This window comes from Nerophis lumbriciformis, linkage group LG25, assembly GCF_033978685.3.
Source record: "Nerophis lumbriciformis linkage group LG25, RoL_Nlum_v2.1, whole genome shotgun sequence".
Taxonomy (NCBI): domain Eukaryota; kingdom Metazoa; phylum Chordata; class Actinopteri; order Syngnathiformes; family Syngnathidae; genus Nerophis; species Nerophis lumbriciformis.
This window is the reverse complement of record NC_084572.2, coordinates 24,692,461-24,705,966: the sequence shown is the minus strand read 5'-3', so window position 1 is coordinate 24,705,966 and position 13,506 is coordinate 24,692,461. Positions and strand designations below refer to the sequence as shown.

Sequence of the window (13,506 nt, the reverse complement as noted above, 5' to 3'; positions counted from 1 at the left end):
CAGTCACGGGGAGAACATGCAAACTCCACACAGAAAGATCCCGAGCCCGGGATTGAACCCAAGACTACTCAGGACCTTTGTATTGTGAGGCAGATGCACTAACCCCTCTGCCACCGTGAAGCCCAGGGTCACATTATGATTTTTTTTTTTCTACATTTAAAACACTTCCTTGTGGTCTACATAACATGTAATGGTGGTCTTAGTTACGTGACTACACTTAGACATGTTGTAGTTTTTAGCGCTTTCATAGTGGGTCTACTGACAGATATAAGTAAGAACTATACACTACTTTTTATTAGAAATGGCAACAGCAGAGGATGCATGTGCATGTACGAGCCAGTTTGCTCCACAACAAGAGGAAACAAACAAAAAAGAGGAACTTATTGACTATGGCAACAGACAACAATGGCGCACTTAGGCAAAAATGTACCATAAATGGTGACATCCCCTGACGTCACGTATTGGAAAAACGTCACAAGTTGTGCAAATTCCAAACGGCTCGTTTGGAGGAAGTATGAAGGAAGGCAAGATTGTTTTATAAATATCTCTGTCATGCCTCCATGATTTGATTTCACATTTTTGTAACTTATGCAGATCCTAAATAGACAAAAATAGGCACCAATAGAAAAGAAAAGTTGGTTTGGCATAATAGGTCCCCCTTAAGACTCTTTACTTGCACTCTGCCTGCCATCTGTGACACGTTCCAACCTCTTCTACACCGGAACGTAACGTTTTTTTGCACAAAGAAACCTTAATTTAGGCCAAAAATACATTGTCAATAGTTAAAAAAGAAAAAAGAAAAAAAGAAAAACTGCAGTAAAGTGAAGCCGCACATTTTGAAGAGCGATGTGGCGAAAGATAACTTTTTTATGGATTTTTTCGTTGTATATATCTTTTGTTTACAGGCATTCAATAAGTGCTACGTGAAAACAAACATTGATGATGTAATAGTTGGGACCGCTGTGCACCTCACGCCAGATTGAAGGAAAATCAAATGTTCTACTGCCTCTACAGGTAATAAGTGGTACTACTGCAAAAGATGATGTAGGGCAGCACAGCATATTTTAGACAAGTGTCCAAACTACGGCCCGCCGACGCCTTTAATTTGGCCCTCGAGCGTCATGAGTTTAATAAGTAATTTTACCCACAGAGAGACTTTATTCATTCATCATTTTGATGCTGCTATTATGTCGCCACCTAGTGAACTATGTAAGAAATTCAGGTCAATTACCTTGAATTATGCTCTGAATGGTGGTGTGCGCATCATTCACTCATATGACCCAATCAAACAACCTTCCCTAGTCATGGTGCAGAAAATAAATAAATGAAATAAATTGTCAACAGACGTTGTGGACATTATAAAAAACGTCCAATCGACATAAGAAATTAAAAATTACACCCATTTAAATCCGTTACAAAACATGATGGGAAAAACGGAAAACACTCTCCACATGTTTGGCGCATTTTAGCTGCTTGATTTTTCTGATTGTTTATAAAACTTTAAGGAGGTTGTCACAGAAGTAAAGAAGCTACATACTCTTAATATCCAATTATATTATTAATTATTTATATCCATTATATTATTTTAATATGTAGAATATATATATACATATATAAACATACATATTTATACATATGTACACACATATTATATACGTACATACACACATATATATATTAGGGCTGCAACTAACGATTAATTTGATAATCGATTAATCTGTCGATTATTACTTCGATTAATCGATTAATAATCGGATAAAAGAGACAAACTACATTTCTATCCCTTCCAGTATTTTATTGAGAAAAAAAACAGCATACTGGCACCATACTTATTTTGATTATTGTTTCTCAGCTGTTTGTGCATGTTGCAGTTTATAAATAAAGGTTTATAAAAAATAAAATAAAATAAAAAAATAAAATAAAATAAATAAATAAATAAAAATTCCCTCTGCGCATAGCATAGATCCAAAGAATCGATGACTAAATTAATCGCCAACTATTTTTATAATCGATTGTAGTTGTTGCAGCCCTAATATATATATATATATATATATATATATATATATATATATATATATATATATATATATATATATATATATATATAGGGCCCTAATATATATATATATATATATATATATATATATATATATATATATATATATATATATATATATATATATATATATATATATATATATATATATATATATATTAGGGCTGCAACAACTAATCGATTAAATTTGTATATATATATATTTTTTTTTTTATAAACCTTTATTTATAAACTGCAACATGTACAAACAGCTGAGAAACAATCAAAATAAGTATGGTGCCGGTATGCTGTTTTTTTCCCCAATAAAATACTGGAAAGGATAGAAATGTAGTTTGTCTCTTTTATCCGATTATTAATCAATGTAATAATTGACAGATTAATTGATTATCAAATTAATCATTAGTTGCAGCCCTAATATATATGTATATATATATATATATATATATATATATATATGTGTATATATACACATATACTGTATATATACACATATATATATATATATATATATATATATATATATATATATATATATATATATACACATATACTGTATATATACACATATATATATATACACATATACTGTATATATATATATATATATATATATATATATATATATATATATATATATATATATATATATATATATATATATATATATATATATATGAATATATATATATATATATATGAATATAGATACTTTACATGCAGTTGGCCCTTGACCAAATTATTTTAGCCCAATGCGGCCCCCATCCCTGTTTTAGACTCAAAATAACCAAAACCGGCATCTGAATTACGAGACCATAATCAAAGACAAAGTTCAAATGTGTAACGATATGAGAAAGAGCTAGAATGTTAAAAGCTTTGTTCATCTGCTCTTTTAGAGAGAAAAGTCTTTTTTCGGAGTGCAAAGATTGTACGGAAATGTGTTTTTGGAAATGAAGTCAGAAAGTGACGCCTACCTGACTGTTACCGACGGCTAATTCTGCTGTTTTTTTTACTGTAATTGTAATATCCAGGCCGGGTACCACACACGCCAAGCTCTTCCACGCTTTACGTGATGGCGGCAGATTAATGTGTGGGCGGCAGATTAATGTGTGGGCTGGCCTTGGGTGGATTGGCAGTCAGGGTGAGGTGGCGTAAGGAGAGTGGGGTTGGGGGGGCGGGGTGGTGGGATTTCACCACTGACCTAGAAATGGCAATCTACAATGTACTATCTGCCGGTGGCCTTTTATTTCCCCCCCCTCCCCCTCGTCTTCCAACTTTACTGCTTTCCTCAATCTCTTCTCCTTTAATTCCAGCTGAGTCCACAGCGTCGCATCTGTAATATTTTTAGAGGACACACGTCTCCATCGCGGCATCGAGCAAGAAAAAAAAACAAAAAACAGTTTAATCTTAGCGGCTTTGTGTTGAAGGTTAGATATTCCACACTTTTGCCTCAAGGATGATGGAGTGGACGACACACACACATACACATTCACACACACAGACACGCATGTGACCACTGTACACAACAAAGAAAAAAGGTTCTGCAGATGAAATCAATAAATGATTAGATAACATTAGACAAAATTAACACATTAATGAGCGATGTCGACCGGTGTTTTTTTTGTTTTTGTTTTTTTTTATTATGACTGTATGTCATGAATAAAATGAGTTGGGTTTTTTTTGCATTGAATCCGTCCATAGCTGGTTGAGTTATGTGGCTGACTAACAAACAAACAAGCCCAGGCCAAAACATAACCATCTTTGGCGGGAGGTAAGAAAGTCTGCGTTCTGCAAAGCGAAGCGTGCCACTTTTGTTTTGGAGCGTTTCCAAGGCGACGCAGAGCCGGCCGGTCTCGTCGCACCACACGGCGGGAAATCACCCCCAAAAAAGTTCAACGCGGGAAATACGAGTAAACTAAAAAGCTACTAGATACATCCTCAATCCATTCATCTATTTTCCTACCGCTTGTTCCTCAATATCACGGGGGACGAGTGGAAAGCAGGGCTGGACAAAACGCCACCTCATAAACTGTCTGACTGATATAACAAATGTCCACTGTAGAGGACGCTGTTTCGTCCCGGTCGTGGAACTGTGGACCAGCTCTATGCTCTCGGCAGGGTCCTTGAGGGTGCATGGGAGTTTGCCCAACCAGTCTCCATGTGCTTTGTGGACTTGGAGAAGGCATTCGACCGTATCCCTCGGGAAGTCCTGTGGGGAGTGCTCAGAGAGTATGGGGTATCGGACTGTCTGATTGTGGCGGTCCGCTCCCTGTATGATCAGTGTCAGAGATTGGTCTTCATTGCCGGCAGTAAGTCGGACACGTTTCCATTGAGGGTTGGACTCCGCCAAGGCTGCCCTTTGTCACCGATTCTGTTCATAACTTTTATGGACAGAATTTGTAGGCGCAGTCAAGGCGTTGAGGGGATCCGGTTTGGTGGCTGCAGGATTAGGTCTCTGCTTTTTGCAGATGATGTGGTCCTGATGGCTTCATCTGGCCAGGATCTTCAGCTCTCACTGGATCGGTTCGCAGCCGAGTGTGAAGCGACTGGGATGAGAATCAGCACCTCCAAGTCCGAGTCTATGGTTCTCGCCCGGAAAAGGGTGGAGTGCCATCTCCGGGTTGGGGAGGAGATCTTGCCCCAAGTGGAGGAGTTCAAGTACCTCGGAGTCTTGTTCACGAGTGAGTGAAGAGTGGATCGTGAGATCGACAGACGGATCGGTGCGGCGTCCTCAGTAATGCGGACGCTGTATCGATCCGTTGTGGTGAAGAAGGAGCTGAGCCGGAAGGCAAAGCTCTCAATTTACCGGTCGATCTACGTTATTTATTTTCATTAATTAGTAGTTTCTATGTAACTGTTTTTTATATTGTTTTACTTTCTTTTTTATTCAAGAAAATGTTTTTAATTTATTTATCTTATTTATTTTTTTTTTTTTTTAAAGTACCTTATCTTCACCATACCTGGTTGTCCAAAATAGGCATAATAATGTGTTAATTCCACGACTGTATATATCGGTATCGGTAATTAAAGAGTTGGACAATATCGGAATATCGGATATCGGCAAAAAGCCATGATCGGACATCCCTACTAAAAAGTGCAGGACCGTATAAATGTAAAAAAACAAAAATGTGCTAGTTTATAATATTAATGTGGCCCAGTAATATTTAAATAATAATTACTGCCTAACATAAATTCCATGGCATACTTCAATAAGAATAACAGACCAAAATTAAATGTTACACAGCCGTAACTTCCTGGCAATAAACCTGCAGAAAATAGTCCTCTCTGTGTTTACATTTTCACACTTCGCACTATTTTGTTACACTTTATTAAGCATTTCGTACATACTCCTTATTTTTTGTGCATCTTAATTTGAAGATGTTCTTGTTAAGTGTGATTTTAGGATTTTGTTGACATTCTTTGAGTGTTTCCCATACTTGTGTTGACATTTCCTTTCCTTTTTGCCTTTATAGCTGAAGGGATTATAATCAGAGGAAGGTTACATATGAAATCAAATTGTTTACAATTTAATATTTTTTTCCCGTTCCTTCGATATGGGCCGATATGAAACCCTTATATCATGATACAGTTTTCAGCCATATTGCCCAGCCCTTGTTTATGCTGACATTTCTAATACTTCAGGCATCTTGTCTTGTGAGATGAGAAGAATATTAAAACCACCACAATAACACACATTGATAAAAGGAATACAAATGATGATCCTATTGATAAAGATTGGAGTTGTTGCTGCAGTTAGACTCGGTTGTTCAGATATAACTTTGCAGTCACAGTCAGAAAATGAGAAAACTCAGTGAGGGCAGAGGTGTCGAACTCGTTTTTTATTGCGGGTCGCGTCGGAATTATGACTGCGCTCAGAGGGTCGCTTCTAACAGTGAATATATATAGAAACGTATAATATTATCGTCATACAATTTGCATAGGCCACTATTTTATTATTACTATATGTTTTACAGATTGATGGATAACTTGCTTTGAATTTGTAAGTCAAGGCGACAAGAAGGTATATAAGTATTTTCATTTTAAATGACGTGGCGGGTCACATTAAATGATGTGGCGGGTCACTTTAAATGGCGTGGTATGCCAACTTAAATGATATGGTGGGCCACATTAATTGATGTGGCAGGCTACATCGAATGGCGGGGTAGGCCAATTTAAGTGATGTGGCATGCCACAATATATGATTTGGCGGGTCAATTTAATTTGCATCGCATGCCAAATTAAATGATGTGGAATGTCACTTTAAATGGCGTGGTATGCCAACTTAAATGATATGGTGGGCCATATCTGGCGGGGTGTGCCAATTAAATGAAGTGGCGGGCCACATTGAATGATGGGCTAGGCCACCTTAAGTGATGTGGCAGGCCACAATATATGATTTGGCGGCTCAATTTAATTGGCATTGCATGCCAAATTAAATGGTGTGGCCGGGCCAAATTAAATGGCGTGGTATGTCATTTAAATGATGTGGCGGGTCACTTCAAATGGTGTGGTGTGTCAACTTAAATGATATGGTGGGTCACCTTAAATGGCGGAGTGTGCCACATTAAGTGATGTGGCAGGCCACAATATATATGACATGGCGGAACACTGTAAGTGACGTTGTGGGTCACTTCAAATGATGTGGCAGGCTACATTAAATAGTGTGGTACGCCACTTTAATTGGTGTGGCGAGTCACTTTAAATGGCTTGGTGTGTCACATTAAATGTGGAGGCAGGCCATTACAAATGGTGTTGCATGCCACCTTAACTGACGTGGCGGGCCACAATAATTGATGGGGGCCACATTAACTGACGTATCTGGCCACCTTAACTGACGTGTCGGGCCACCTTAACTGACGTGTCGGGCCATTTTCACTGACGTGTCGGGCCACATTCACTGACATGAACTGTCGTGGCGGGCCACTTTCACTGACATGAACTGACGTGGCGGGCCACTTTCACTGACGCCGGGGGCCACTTTCACTGATGCGGCGGGCCACTTTCACTGATGCGGCGGGCCACTTTCACTGACATGGCGGGCCACTTTCACTGACATTAACTGACGTGGCGGGCCACTTTCACTGACATTAACTGACATGTCGGGCCACTTTCACTGACATGAACTGACGTGGCAGGCCACTTTCACTGACATGGTGGGCCACATTCACTGACATGAACTGACATGGCGGGCCACATGAACTGACGTGGCGGGCCATTTTCACTGACATGGTGGGCCACATTCACTAACATGAACTGACGTGGCGGGCCACATTCACTGACATGGCAGGCCACTTTCACTGACGTGGCGGGCCACTTTCACTGACATTAACTGACATGTCGAGCCACTTTCACTGACATGTCGGGCCACTTTCACTGACATGTCGGGCCACTTTCACTGACATGTCGGGCCACATTCACTGACATGAACTGACATGGCGGGCCACATGAACTGACGTGTCGGGCCACCTTAACTGACGTGGCGGGCCACATTCACTGACGTGTCGGGTCACTTTCACTGACATTAACTGACATGTCGGTCCACTTTCACTGACATGAACTGACATGGCGGGCCACATGAACTGACGTGGCGGGCCACATTCACTGACATGGCAGGCCACATTCACTGACATGGCGGGCCCCTTTTACTGACGTGGCGGGCCACTTTCACTGACATTAACTGACATGTCAAGCCACTTTCACTGACATGTCGGGCCACATTCACTGACATGAACTGACATGGCGGGCCACGTTCACTAACGTGTCGGGCCACTTTCACTGACGTGGCGAGCCACTTTCACTGACATTAACTGGCATGTCGGGCCAATTTCACTGAAGTGGCGGTCCACATTCACTGACGTGGCGGGCCGCTTCCACTGACATGGCGGGCCACATTTACTGACGTGGCGGGCCGCTTTCACTGACGTGGCGGGCCGCATTCACTGACTTGGCAGGCCACTTGAACTGACGTGTCGGGCCACTTGAACTGACATTCATAGATGTGGCAGGCCACTTTAAGTGACGTGGTGGGCCAGATTTGGCCCCCGGGCCTTGAGTTTGACACAGGTGAGTTGAGAGTGTGAGGATGGAACACACCATGAGTGGCAGGTAGCAGCTGCCATAGCACAGCAACACAAACACAACAAGTGCAGTGAGTTGTTCCTCTGACTGACACATGGGCAAACAAAGGTTATTATGGTTTGTTTTTTGTTGAACAAAACAACAAGAAGGAGAGAAACACTCTACTGTGCACCGCCAGTGCAAATCCGCTCAACAACAACCCCGTGTTCCACGGAATAAAGCTCATCTTTCTGCAGAAAAGTGTGCGCCATCAGTGGCAAAGTGTGACAGCACGCAGAATAAAGTGAGTGTTTGTTGACTTGCGGTCCACGCCAAGCGTCCAAAACAAGCGCAAAAGCTAAAAACTGGTTCGTGTCGGCCGGACTTGCCTGAGTGTGTCGTCGTCTTCACACCTCGAAAAGAAATCCCTCCGCGGTCGCTCGCCTTTTGTGTGTGCAACTGTGCAATGTCGCCCCACGCACCGTCGCACCGGCTCCGCTTTTGTATTTGTGCGTGGAAACCAGAAGCAGCCAGTTTGTGCCGAGCCGCTCGCCTCCTCATTGGTAATACATGAGGGCTGGTGACGTCACGGCCCCGCCCACCTGCGCGCACAACTCATGTGCTCGCACCGAATACATAAACAATCTGCATGCACTCAAGCAATATCGCGCAAAATACAAATCTCAACATTTGGGGGCAAAAAATATTGTGACATTACATATAAATGCACCATATAATTAACTGTATTTGGACAGTTTAATCAATCAAGCTTTATTTATATAGCAGGTTGCGTGCGCAGGCAAGTTACCACACAAAGTAATTTGCACCAAAAAACACATGCAGATTTATTGACAATAACAAGACATGATCTGATTACATATTAAATTAACACAATTTATTCATCCAAACCACGGCTCTTAACCTTCTCAACTTTTCCACGACAGAGGGACTCAGGGCCCACTCAAATCACTGAATTGGTCATTTTAAGGTTGATAAGGCACACTTAAACTCCTTTTCATTTTCTCAAAACTCGACAGTGCGCCTTATAGGGAATAATTTTGCTTGTGCTTACCGACCTCGAAGATATTTTATTTGGCACATGGTGTAATGATAAGTGTGACCAGTAGATGGCAGTCACGCATAAGAGATACGTGTGGACTGCAATATGACTCAAGTAAACAACACAAACTTGTTCCTGTGAAAATATAGAACATTAAACACGGCGCTCAAAAATCTATCAAAATGTTTTAGTACGACTTTGGTAAGCTATGAAGCCGCACCGCTTGATGAATTGTGCTGTGCTTCAACATAGGAGTATTATTATGGTGTGTGAATAAGGTAAGACATATTATCTGGCATTTTATTTAGCAATATTATGCAAAACCAACTTTTCTTACCTTCTGGTACCTGCTGATCTGTATTTGGGATCTGCATAAGTCCTGAAAAATTCTGCGTGTCTGCCTTTGTAGTCCGTGCCGACACCGTAGTCGATAAGCTTCTTCTTTTTCTCGATCTTCTTGTTATGGGACATTCATCCTCCGCTGTTGCCATTTCTAATATAAAGTAGTGTAAAGTTCTTACTTATATCTGTCAGTAAAGTCGCCATGAAAACGCTAAAACATACCGGTGTAGTGAGTTCACATTATTCACTCAAGGAACTTTAGTTATTAGAGAGTTCCGGTCGGTCGTTTTTTTCACGGGACACATTTCCGGCCTTTTTGTTGCACTAGTGAGCCACGGATGAGGAGATGCTGCTCCGTTATTGATTGAAGTAAAGTCTGAATGTTATTAAAACAGTTAGCTCCATCTTTTGACACTTCTTCCACTCCCGTCCTTGCACGCTACACTGCTACAACAAAGATGGCGGGGATAAGACGCTGCCGAAGGTGAGCCACGTAAATAAGACCGCCCACAAAACGGGGCATCCTGAAGCGACTGTCAGAAAGCGGCTTGAAGATGATCTTTAAAACATTATCTATGCAACATTTTGACCAAAGAACCAAAAAATAATAATAATATGACCTCTTTAATGTGCCTTATAATCCGGTGCGCCTTTTGTATGAAAATAGACCTGACTAGACCCGCTCACCGGCAGTGCGCCTTATAATCCGGTGCGCCCTATGGTCCGGAAAATAGGGTAACCAAATATTCTGCATAAGAAGTGACTTATAAATAAATATGCATATGCTGTGCTGAAATAAACTAAATCAATAACAAATATATTTCTTAACTAAACTGACAATACAATTAAATTGCACATGAAATTACAGCTTAACCACTTTAGTCATATGTTTTGCGCTTAAAAAGCTTCTCTATGACTTTAGCTCCGGACCTCCTCTGTTTGTTTGATATTGTCATTACTGCCACAAGTGGTGGAAAAGTGTATTACAACCGAGTACTGCGGCGGCCCATACGGACCACAGCTGAGAAACATATTTTTTGGCGGCCCACCAATAAAAAACACCTTGAAGCCTGTAAAACTATCTTTTTTTTTTACTAAAATTACACTTTACCATGAAATATAATAATTTGGTACACATTTACGTTAATTCTTATACCATTTACATGATTTTCTTTCAAATATATATTAAAAAAAAAAGTCTATTATCATAATTACTGATATTGTAGTGCTCTTCTTAAAAAAATCTGAATCGTGATTATTATATTCCAATTCTAAATCAATTTATCATTTTCAATAATGCATCCATCCATCCATTTTCAACCGCTTATCCCCTTTGGGGTGGCGGGGGCCGCTGGAGCCTAAAGAATCGATTTTAAAAAAAAAAACATTTAAAAAAATATTTTAAAGTTTTTTGTTTTTTATTTTAAAAAAAGATTCATTTTTAAAAATATTAAATTTTAGGCTATTTCTGCGTTCACTCGCTGCGTGTGTATGTTTTGCGTCAGCAGCCAAGAGGTATTTTTGTTAGCTGTTTTAAAAAGGGTTTATCATCTTTAATCTATTAATCCCTCACTGCTCACGCCATAACTGCACTAACCTGTCCACCTTCAACTCACCTTTTTAATGTAGATTTTAATCTTTGATGCGTTTACTTTAGTCAATGCCTCTCTGTTTTTAAGTGAATGACTGTTAATTCTGTATACATGATTTTTTGTATTTGTAACTATTATGATTATTTGTATTATTATTATATATATACATATAGGCTACATACGTACATAGCTACAAAAGCCAGCACTATATAAGGTTTTTCTTTATGACGACTCAGCAGCAATCTTTTTGACACAGCATACAGGTGTTCCACTGCCACGTCATGCTACAAACTTTGGAGGATTTTTTAAATATATTTTTGGCCTAAATTAAGGATTTTTAAGTTTAAAAAATGGCCTATTGAACTAAAAATATCAATACTACAGTATTTTTCCCCCTCTAGATAAATCAAAACTTTTTTACAACGCACTGTTCAGTATCGTGGACACTGATTGGCTCAGCTTCCGACAGCACATTGGATTATGCGAGTCGAAGGGTGTTATTTCATGTCTCAAGGGCTCTCATAATGTTAAAACCCTATTTAGAAGGTCGTAAACATGTTTGTTATGCTCTATGAACTGAATTTTTTTTATTTATAATCCATTGTTATACTTTGCAGAAATTAATTGACCATGGTCAGGCCCCAAAACAATGATAAACGAGGATATACTAGTAAAGCTCATAAAGTCATGAATAAAAGTATATTTTCTTTTCTTTTTTTTTTTTACGTTGGGAAAATGTTGGCATTTTATATTATTACATATATGCATTCGGTAGAGAGTAGTACATAATTTTATTGTTCACCTGCTAATCAATGACAGTAAAGACTATACTGTTCTAATATTGTGTCATTCACCACACCTGTGAGGGGTCGGAATATTTCTCTTTAAATGTCATTCTGAAAATGTTTGAAGCCTGTTTGTAGATTGTATTGGTTTATTGCGAGAGTTTAGAAAATATGTTATTATTCATTGTTTAAAATAGTTTTCTAGTTTTTTTTTTCTATTCAATTTTTATTTATATTGCTATTTTTTACATTATTTTGCAGTTGTAATCTGAATTTTGTTATTATATTTTTTTTTATTACTCAATATCGAGGTGTTTGTTTACCAAGGTCAGGCCCTGAAACAATTAACAGGGATAAACGAGGGAATACTGTAACAGTAAATAAAGGACCACTGGCTAAATTGGGGCCCTAAGCAGAATTGTATTTTGAGGGCCACCATATTACACATTGTTTTACACATCTTACTATTGATGTGAAACAGTTTTTCTATGTTTTTAATCAAACTTAAAATGTATTTGAATTAGAATTTTTGTATTGAAACAAATTGCCATTATATTCTTATCAGTGACGGTGCAGGAAGGGGCTAGGAATATATTTGCAGTAAAAATTAATATGAAGCGCCGTGTCATTCATTAATTGACTTGAATTTGACATTTCTGGCCTTTTTATTGCGAGTTGCAACCACTCGAGTTAGTAATGGTCAAGTTACAGTATATGTCTCGCGCAGCGCATTGAGCTGTGTGAGAAATTTCAAGACGATAAACTTTGGTGTTTATTAACAGCGCCGCCATGTGTTGTACAGTCGGGAAGGGATTCATATGGCCCCATTTCTGGGTAGATCTCAAGTGAGAGGAAGAGGGGGAGGTTAATCATTGAGCAAAGCAGTCTGCTGAAAATGATGGAAAGCACCACTCCACATAGCAACTGACACTGTGGTCACTGTTGGAATTTGATTGTTGTTGTTTATTGAGTATGTCATAATCCGTTCCATATACATACATATCTCCAGAGAACAGTTTTGTGCTCAATGGCAATATTTTATTTCATAAAAAAAAGAAAATTAAATCAATAAAATAAAATAAATTAAACATATCTCAAAAGGGTAATGGGAAGAAGTGTACATTTTTTGAATCCCTTTTTGAATGTGTTTTAATGGAATTATCATAAAACACATTTTAAGACATTCAACACTCTACTGCCATCTGGTGGCTAAAGTGGATAGTACACCCTCCAATTTGTCCCGTTTCATGTGTCAGGTAAACCATGCAACACAGTAGGGGTGCATGTTCTCACAAATCTCCACCTTTTTGCACGCAGTGATTCAGGAGTCGAAGAGTTAATTCCCCAAACAAATGCATCTATGTATCCACTACAGCGCAGCCTCAAAGGCTTTGAGGAAAGTGTTCATAACTAGATCAGTGACTTTTTACACGGTGTTAATTGTCATGTGATTTTTTTTCTTAACGTCCCCGAGGACCTTTGGAGTTTAGCTCAAATTTGCAGGAAAAATAACGTTCCAAAGTCTAATCACTGTTTTTTTGTATTGCGGGCCACTTTTTTTGGGTGGGCTGTGTTCAAATGTTGCCTAAAAGCACACAGGCACAGTTTGACACTTAA

The 13,506-nt window shown here is 39.1% G+C and overlaps 1 protein-coding gene across 2 annotated transcripts in view; it reads right to left on the bottom strand.

The window, feature by feature from the left end:
• smox (spermine oxidase) overlaps positions 1-8,658 on the bottom strand; it is a 61,740-nt gene extending 53,082 nt beyond the window's left edge. The window contains exon 1 of one of the 2 annotated variants that reach the window (XM_061984026.1): positions 8,500-8,658. The gene's annotated coding sequence lies outside the window, so the exon portion shown is untranslated. Of the gene's footprint in view, positions 1-3,027; positions 3,143-8,499 lie in introns of those variants that run through there. The other variant, XM_061984027.1, reaches the window with a different exon arrangement.
• Between the last annotated feature and the right edge of the window lie 4,848 nt (positions 8,659-13,506).